Genomic DNA, 8104 nt, shown 5'->3' on the forward strand with positions numbered 1-8104 from the left:
TTCGAACTCCATCAAGGCATTGACCTAATAAACACATACACCAAGTTTGAACATTCTAGCTCAATTAGGAAGAGAGTTATTGTGTCCCAAAAAGTGTGACGGACAGACAGACGGACAGACAGACGGACGAACCCATTTTAATAGTCCCCTGCTTTCTTCGAAAGGCGGGGGACAATAAGGCTAAAACAGTACTTAGCAGACATAAATTATCAAGTTCACATAAAACTATTAGAGATATTAATCGACATTGCCATTTCTCAGATGCCTCGTGCTTTACTGTGTAGTAAATGTCAACTATTACAGTAGCAATGAAAATATAATGAGTGTTGCACTTGCGCCAGTATTGCACGAGGGGACTGAGAAATCATCAAACAGTTAGATCTTAAATATTTAGTGGTTAGTTTTGGTGGATATAGAGACATTAGAACATGATGTAAATAACTAGTAAACAAATAAAACATACATACAGACAAAAACAGTGAATTATTTACAGTTAAAGCAATAGTATAATACATAAACATTGAATGTTTCGGTCATAGTTAAGTTAATATAACAATATCGTACGATGATATCTAAAGCAGGCAATTTGGACAAAAAATGAAGATGAAAGTTAAAGTGGTAATACTTAGAGGGTGGTCAGTTTAACAATCCGATATGCAATTTTGATGCAAGGACTGAGTTCCCATAGTTGACAATTATTTAGATAATTGGCTGTTTACATTTCAGTAAGTTAAATGGAATAAAAAACGAAATCAAAAGTTTAAACTGAGATGATAACCCAATTAGTTAATATTTGAATGGAACTTTTAAGTAGATAATTGAGAACTTTTAAAAGATACGCCCATTTTAAATGCATAAATAATGTGGGCATAGTTTTATACATTCGATTCTTTTTATATCATAATTAGTTATATAATAATATAAATGTATAACTACATGTAACTATGTATTATAAACTAAACAGTGGTCTAAGCTAATATTACTCTGTAAAAGTTAGACAATAGGGAACAAACAAGTAAAATACATGTACATGACTTTACTTTACAGAGAGATTTTGTCATTGTTTTAAAATTCTAAGCAAACTTATTATTACATGAAGGATAATTGGGGCAATGGCGAATGCATGAAACGATTTGAGGTACTATCCAGTTGGTCATCAACTTAAAGATACATTATGGGCGATTAGGTAAAGAGCTGGCATCTCTCACTATAATAGTTAAAAACTAGATAATGTAAATGGAATTCGATTATCCATTTCATGATTAAATCATGAATGCAAGCTGAGCAGCAAATCGGATCCTACTCCAGTAAATATCGCAGGCTAGCGATGACATCGAGAGTTGATTATGGTCTGGATAAGTTTTAATTAATGTCTTAATTAATAATTCAGATAAAATTTCAGGCCTAAAAAAGACCTGCAATACGCAGATTCAGCTCTTGCAATTGATGTTTAAATATACTATTAAAAAAAAGTAGGGGATATTTGATTTTGGGGGCATAATACTAAAATATGCAAATGACTACGAAAAAAGTCACTACAGAACCTAACAGAAGAAACATTTCCAGTTACATGTTACGCCCAAACGCACCAATAGCTACCGCATGGAATGCAGGTGATGCTTGGGATCATCATGGGGGTCCAACCCAAGATTTGCACGACTCTGACTTTGAATGTTACAGTCATTGTGGCATTGAATTCCAGGGTGGAAACATCAGTTTAATTGTTTTAGTGACCAGAAAACAAATTTTGATATGCGTCGGCTTACCCAAAATGAAAGGTTACGTGCCCTTGGCATGCTACAGATCGGCACAACACAGGCGGTTGTGGCGCGGACGATGAATGTTTCTCAGTCTGTCATAAGCAGGCTATGGTCCAGATACCGTGATACACAATCTGTACAGGACAGACCACGCTCAGGTCGACCAAGGGCGACAACTCAAGCCCAGGATCGATTTATCCGTACCTTGGCCTTGAGAAATCGTGTCATCACAGCAAATCAGATCAGCGCTCGTCTTCAAACAGACACTGGTGTGAGAGTGAGTGGCCAGACGATTCGGAATCGACTGCATAGGGGTCACCTTCGCGCCCGACTTTCTCGCGTGATCCCTTGTTTGAGAGATCATCACATTCAGGCAAGACGTCGTTGGTGTAGGGATCGTCAACACTGGGATAATCGACGCTGGAGCAATGTGATGTTTTCAGATGAGTCAAGGTTCACTGTTGATTTTTTGGACAGACGTAGGAGGGTGTGGCGTCGTCGAAACGAGCGCTTCCAAGACGTTAACGTCATCAGACATGATCGGTTTGGGGGTGGTTCTGTTATGGTGTGGGGAGGCATCACTGTTGCTGGAAGAACGGCTTTACATGTTGTTGCAGGGCGTGTTACAGGCCAGTACTACCGGGACAACATCTTGGCAGTCCATGTTGTGCCGTTCGCACGACGTCATGGCCGCCGTTTCATCTTCCAGGATGACAACGCAAGATGTCACAGGGCCAGGATCGTTACAGGTTACCTCCAACAACAGAACATCACCACATTACCTTGGCCAGCACTGAGTCCCGACCTCTCCCCCATCGAGCATGTCTGGGACATGCTTGGACAAAGGTTACGTCAACGTCAACAACGTCCTGCCAATGTCCAAGAACTTGCTGCTGCGTTGCAACAGGAATGGGACAATCTGGACCAAAATGACCTTAGACGTCTCATTAGGAGTATGCCACGTCGGATCAATGCTTGTTTGGCAAACAGAGGAGGATTTACCCGTTACTGACTTGGTTGTCATGCTGTGGTAACTTTGCTGTTTGACCCCGGGTATCATTTTACCCTTATAATGGTCAGTCTGTGCCTTACTTAGTCTAACGATCATTTGGAATAAATCGATGAATGTGAACTTCATTTCATTTTGTCATTTGTTTCTTCGTCAGTTTCATTAGGTGACTTAATAACACTTAAAAATCAAATTTCCCCCTACTTTTTTTGAATAGTATATAATTAAATACGTATATATATTCATGCATTTGTAGACATTAAGAAAAACAGGAAAAATCAGTACACAATAAGGTACAGTAGTTTGGGAATGATATTGATGAATGAAATTGGTTCAAAAATATAAAGATACTGTCAGGCATCATTATTTCTTTTTATCAGGCTGTGGGGTCGAGGCAAATCCGCCAAAATCTCGTAAGGATTGTTGTTTTAATGGCCCAACTCTGTTATCATCGTCTATACAGTCGGAAGATGTGTTGATTGCAGAATGTGATAAAGTAGCTTCGTTGTAGTTAAACAAAGACTTATTAGCTTGTGAATTTATTCTGTTTGTTGATGTATGAAAGTTATCGAAGTCCTGCTCACAGGTTATGACAATATTTCGGTCGTCTGCTAGAGGTCGTATGTAAACTCGACCATCATACGTCCAACAGTTTTTAATTAGCTTTGATTTAAACATATCACGACATCTTTTGTAAAGTGCAGCGCGTTTACGAGTGAGGGCTTCATTGATAAATATCTTGTGAATCTGGGTGAGGTTTCTCTGTTTTAAGTTGAGTTTAGAACCATATATCCTTGCCCTGTCTCTATAACTATTGAAACGTACTATTATATCACGGCCCTTTTCTCTGCGTTTGGCTCCAACCCGGTGAGTTCGGCCAATTTGACTTAGTGTGAGTTTAGCCTGTTTTTCAGGAAGTATGTCATTGTTAATAATATTTAAAACTATATTATCAGTGTTTTCTTCAGGTGTTTCGGGGATGCCACTAAATTTTAGGCATGGTCGCCTAGAATACTGTTCTAAGTCATCGACTCGGTTCTCTAAATCATCTATACGATTGCGTAGAGGGTCTGTTAATGTTGGATGAATTATTTTTATAATGTGGTCCATGATCAGATCTCGTTTGAATAATTCTCCAACGAATGACTTTAAGGATGATTCATTCGAAAGAACATCATCTAAAAACTCAGAAATGCTATGGGAACTGGCACTCGACTCAAGATTTCCACGTTCACGTTTTATGGATACAGACCGACCTCTAAGTTTGGATACAACCGGTTCTTTCACTTTAGGCATGTTTTTTGTTTTAGTGTAAGGTTGAACGAATCTGGCTGTTACAAAATCTACTCACAACAATCTCACACAACTGAGTATATGTCAACCGAGAAAAATATCTACACTTGTAAACATCAAATATTTTAAAATCGGCTCTACATAATGTTAATCTAATTTCACAGAACACTTCGTCTTCATACTTATCTAAGCTATGCAGTTTTTAGAACCATAATTTAAAGTATACCACTCATGATTTATAAATACCTGCTATGACCAGGTACACGTCTAACTTCTGTCGACCATCTTGAATTCGCTCTTTTCTGAATATTCCCTACTATTTGTTTAAGAGTATAGATAACGTTGAGGTTACCAAATTTCCGCGGGGGTTTAAAATCTCACTGGTATCTCGTTCTATGTAATGGATGGGGCGTCATAGTCTTAAAGTAAAATTAAAAAAAAATTGGCTGCAATGGCAAAGCGTCTTCTACTCTCTTTATTTTTAAATATCCAAATTTCAATGATTGCTATCGTCGTATATTTTTGTTCGGTGACACTTCTAATTAATGTATTTCTTATATCCCGAAAGAGTACCCATGTGGAGAGTGGCATTTTCTTAATAGAGAGGGACCCGGGTGACCAGTTTTTAACGCCTTGTCAGCACTAGCGACAAATCGGATAATGTCGCAGTTCCAAACATAATAAGCCATTTGTGAAACATGATCTCTCCAATCCAAGATCGGCAAATATATTTTTCAAACACCAACACCATACAAATATATTTATGAGATACCCCTTATAAATATGTTTATGAGATATCCTTATAAATATATTTATGTGATATCCCTTATAAATATATTTAAGTGATGTACCTTATAAATATTTTTATATGATATCCCTTACAAATATATTTATGAGATATCCCTTATAAATATATTTAAGTGATGTACCTTATAAATATCTTTATGTGATACCCCTTATAAATATATTTATGTGATGTCCCTTATAAATATATTTATGTGATGTACCTTATAAATATCTTTATGTGATATCCCTTACAGATATATTTATGAGATATCCCTTATAAATATCTTTATGTGATATCCCTTATAAATATATTTATGTGATATCCATTATAAATATCTTTATTTGATATCCCTTATAAATATCTTTATGTGATGTCCCTTATAAATATTTTTATGTGATATCCCTTATAAATATATATATTTATGTGATGTAAATATATTTATGTGATGTCCCTTATAAATATCTTTATGTGATGTCCCTTATAAATATTTTTATGTGGTATCCCTTATAAATAGATATATTTATGTGATGCCCCTTATAAATATTTTTATGTGATGTCCCTTATAAATATTTTTATGTTATGAAAATACTTTGCTCTCTACTGAAATGTAAAGTTCCCCACAATTGCCTATCTAATTATACCCAATTAATACAGACTCAGTATTTTGCAAAACAGCTATATGAAACCAATTATCAAGTTTTGGCGATTTTGACACGCCCTTATCTTAAAAATAAAGCCTACAATTTCTCGGAAGGCTATAATATAACATGATATAAGTAGTTTCAAATGACCCTAAACATTAAAACAAGCGGTTGCCATGCAAGATGCGCACGCATTTTGCAAGAGTTGGACGGAAATCAATAGAATTCATCCTCTGATTGTCCCAATGCTTCACATGAATTTGAAACAAAAGTCAGTGAAAAATTGATTCAAGGTTTATAATTGAGTATGACAAAGGCTCATTTTTTTTTACAAATTTGAAGTTAAGCAACGTCGGGCCCTGTCAGTACTAACATTTTCTGGTCACTTTGGTAAAGATAACTACGGGTTTTATTCACCCTTTGTCGTCTACAAATTAGCTGAATACGGAAATTTAAGTCTGATGCCATACCTGCTAAATTTCTACTAAATTTCAATTATTATACCAGTTTGAAACATGAACTAATTGGCTCTTATCGTATGATGGACCACAACAACAATATCTGTTGGTGACAGATATATCAGGACTGTCAGAATCTCGAATTTGTAAACAAATTAATTACGTTTTAACTAAACAGAAGTTTTAGTAGGTCAAACAAATTACGTTTTAAATAAACAGAAGTTTTGGTAGGTCAAACTGTTCTCATATTCACATAATTTATAACTCATCTAGCATTAATCAACAATTATATGACATCTGCTGTCTGAAGGCCGTCTGGGTACTGCTACGCATGTTTAGTTATTCCTGTTATATCCACGCTTAGTGGTCTTCCTTGCAGAAAAGTTTGGCTGATCTATGTTAAATATTTTGCGTCAAAGAAATTTTAGTAAATATTGATATTGACTGTATATGAATACAAAATTTGAGAAATAAAGATTACCAACTTTGTGATTTTAGAGTACCTATAGACTTTATCGATTTGTAGTCAACGATCGCCTTTTACAAAACCGGATGAAAGGGGTCCAATTATAAGACGTAGATTAGAAAAGCATAATGTTTGAGAACGGTGAACCGGGGTCTGTGAAGTCAAAGGGGCCCGGGGTGGGAGTGGGGCGTCCACGGGAAAAAGAGTGTTCATGAAAAAGGAAAATTTTGGTATTCGGACTATGAATCTTCGTAGCTGCTTGTCTTTTTCTGACTGAAACCTTCTTTTGTTTGGGGGAGGTCTTACTAGAATAAGAACGTCTCTCGGCTTAACATTCGTAATAATCATTATTTGTAAATTTGCCTTTCCGTTTTTAGGGTTTCTCATAATACTAATCTTACCAACAATTATTTTGTCACCGCTTCGCACAGCTCATCCTTTATAAATATAAGCAGACAATGTATCCGTATAATGTTTCCAAGATATTTTAAAATTATCTTTTATATAATTTTTTTTTCGAACTTGTTAAGCGTCATAAGGTACATTATGATAACATCATTTATTTATTTACCAAGCTTCAGTGAGCTAGAATAAATGTAATTTATAAAAGCACTGACATGTCTGTGTGATGGATAGATTTAATGTATATACAGGAATGTTGTAAGAGCCCATGCATGTCTCACCAAACCTTTTTTTCACTAATAAGTATAATGGAATCACAAACAAGGACTAATATATATGTACGAAACAATACCGACAATAAAAGATACTATTTAATGTAACAATATAAGAGCCCATGCATGTCTCACCAAACCTTTTTACCACTAATAAGTATAATGGAATCACAAACAAGGACTAATATATATGTACGAAACAATACCGACAATAAAAGATACTATTTCATGTAACAATATAAGACATACCACTTAGCATATCCATAAGGAATCACCGCTTGTACGTGACAAGGAGTAGGGTTGCCTGTCCCAACACGTGGGTTTTCTCTGGGTCCTTCGGTTTCCTCCCACTGCTAAACAACGATACGCACAAGCGAGTTATTGAAATAAAATTAAACCATATGTTTGTCCCGAAATGACCTTGTCTTTGTCGAGTGGACGTTAAACTCCCTCTCTCTCTTTCTCTCTCTCTCTCTCTCAGGGCTAAATCTTTAACTTAACATTATCCATAATATTCGAAATGAAAAACACAAATTAGAATTCAATTTTGAACCACAATCAATATTGATGTAGTTATCTTACTGTTAAAATATGAGATTTTCTTATCAACTGTTTAAGACACAGTGAACATTTTTACAATCAGTACACCGCGAGTCGTGTATTCTACGGTCTCTTGTTTATTGGTGCACACTTCATCATAACATGACAGACTTAAAAGAATGTTTACTTTTTATACGCCCACATTTCAGTGTGGGCGTATTATGTCGTAACTCTGTTTTCGGTCCGTTTTCGACGGATCGTTTTCAAATTCGATAAATGATTAATACATCAAAATGGGATATCAGTGCACTTAATTTCTTAATGATGTATCTCATTGATATTTGGGTGATTTAATCCAGAGTACCACATTTTATGTTATTCTCGAACAATGATTAACTCAATGATTAGGCTAATCAAAGTATATAAAAAATGTTAGTTTAAGACTTAATCAGCTATTCAGATTAAATTTCTGATTA

The 8104-nt window shown here is 35.5% G+C and overlaps 1 protein-coding gene across 2 annotated transcripts in view; it reads right to left on the reverse strand.

Moving 5' to 3' along the window:
* The window catches only part of LOC126831629 (contactin-associated protein 1), a 40635-nt gene extending 32772 nt beyond the window's left edge, over positions 1-7863 (reverse strand). The window contains exon 1 of one of the 2 annotated variants that reach the window (XR_007684229.2): positions 7338-7863. The gene's annotated coding sequence lies outside the window, so the exon portion shown is untranslated. The remainder of the gene's footprint in view (positions 1-7337) is intronic. The other variant, XM_050562212.2, reaches the window with a different exon arrangement.
* Between the last annotated feature and the right edge of the window lie 241 nt (positions 7864-8104).

The sequence above is a fragment of the Patella vulgata genome, chromosome 9, assembly GCF_932274485.2.
Source record: "Patella vulgata chromosome 9, xgPatVulg1.2, whole genome shotgun sequence".
NCBI classification, from domain to species: Eukaryota; Metazoa; Mollusca; class Gastropoda; family Patellidae; genus Patella; species Patella vulgata.